This window comes from Zalophus californianus, chromosome 10 (assembly GCF_009762305.2).
Source record: "Zalophus californianus isolate mZalCal1 chromosome 10, mZalCal1.pri.v2, whole genome shotgun sequence".
NCBI lineage: Eukaryota > Metazoa > Chordata > Mammalia > Carnivora > Otariidae > Zalophus > Zalophus californianus.
In genome coordinates this window covers 39,425,793-39,427,852 of record NC_045604.1, presented here as the reverse complement: position 1 = coordinate 39,427,852, position 2,060 = coordinate 39,425,793, and positions in this window count along the sequence as shown.

Genomic DNA, 2,060 nt, shown 5'->3' with positions numbered 1-2,060 from the left:
ACCCAGTCCAACAAAGTGTTACTGAAAGCACAGGAGATTTTTAGTCTGGAGAAGAGAAGACTGAGCGGGGGATTTTCTTCCTTATCTTCAAATACAGTACTAGTCACAGTCACTAATGACTAAGAGTGATTAGTTTTTTCTGGATGACCCCAGTTGGGCAGAACTGGGACCAATGGCTGAAGAGGCTGGGAGACAGATTTTCATACAATATAATGAAGACATTTCTAAGAGAGATGTCTGATGTTAGAATGGGCAACCTAAAGAGGAAGTGAGGTCTTTTTCACTAGAGGTATCCAATTATAGATGTACCGTCACTTGGCAAGTGACGGCAACTGCCAACAGAGGCAATTTCAGTGATTAAGTGGGGTCCATTAAATGTCCCCTTCTCACTTGGAAGTGGTTAGGTTAGATTAGTTGAGGTCATAAGGCTAGTGGTCTGTGAGGGTCCACAGTGCACCTGACTATATTCCAGAGCCACTGCTGATCCTCTCAGTGGCCATAAGTAGAGCATCACTTGTGCTGACAGAAAAAGAAATAATTTTCAGAAAAGCCATGGCAATGTGAAATCTAAGTCAAGATTCTGTTTTCTCTATAAAGACATTTAAAATCAAAAGCTTTTTGGGGCACCTGGCTGGTTCAGTCCGTGGAGCATGAGATCTCAGAGTTGTGGGTTCAAGCCCCATGTTGGATGTAGAGATTACTTAAAAATAAAATCTTAAAAAAAAATAAAATTGCAAGCTTTTCAAGAGAAAATATAAAAATAAAGTGAAAGCATGAAGTTGGTATAAGCCCTCTGATGACAACACGTCAATGTCAACACAAGGCTCAAATGGAAGGGACAGTCATCACTACAACTACCATGCCCCAACAACCCACATCCCCCTGGAGGTCTGAGTCACACCTTTCCAACACCAACTGAGAGAATTCAACCCTCTGCCCATACAGAGGGTTGTACATTTACCCCCTGATGATACGAATCCATATCCTTGTCACCCCTCTAGATTGCAGGCATCCTGAGTTAGAACCATGTGTGATTTAGCCTTGGATCCCACAAAGCTCCTTGCATAGGCCTTTGGAAGCAGATGACATCCTTTACTGAGTTAAGAAATCAAAACTTTTCTACTAAAGAGCCTCAAGGAAGTGGTTATTTTAATGTCAAAAAAATCAATCCAACAGATCATTCAATATCACATATTTTTTAACTTTCTCAAGTGACCTACCTGTTGAAATAAATTTCACAGTATAGTCATTTGCATGGAAAGGTAAGTTACACAGTGAAAAAAATTACCATTTCCAAAGAAAATGAGCCCAGTTTCAGTTGAATTCATTAGGCATTTATCGAGAACCTACTACATGGCAGTCATCAGGCCAGACTATAGGGATTACAAAAATGACTCAGATGTGAAACCCACTTGTAGAAAGCTCTCAATCTTATGAGCCAAAGTGATAGATAAACTATTGCCACAGTCTCCAAAAGTTGGTCCCAATTTACCTGCATAAGAAGTAAGTAGGAACTTGGGGGTTGAGACTGAGCCAGCAGAGAAGACAAGAGATTAAGAGAGAGGAGATGGAACTTGGAGACATGATGAGGGCTGGAGCCTTAGCAGAAGGGATGGTTAGTGAATATTCCCTGGCTACACAAAGGTATACCTTACAAACAGGGAAGTTGAATATTTGGTTTTATTATCTGCTCTAAATGCAATCACATGGGCCCTTTGTCATTACTATTGAAATCTTCAGTAAAGTTTTCTCTATAGGGCTTTGTTGGGTGAGATATGTTTGGGGTAAAATAAAACAAAGGGATCCTATCCCATTCTGGGGCCCCCTTGGGGTCCATGGGGTGACTAGCTACAAAGGTGAGCTATGAGGAAGATTGAAAATTCATCAGAAGTGGCAAACAGGGACCAGAATGACTAGCTGAGGTATAAGATCCCCAGAAAACCCTGAAAACTTTGGGAGAAACACTGAGGTCTCTCTCTTTTTTTTTTTTTTAAGATTTTATTTATTTATTTGAGAGAGAGAGAATGAGAGAGAGCATGAGAGGGAAGAGGGTCAGAGGG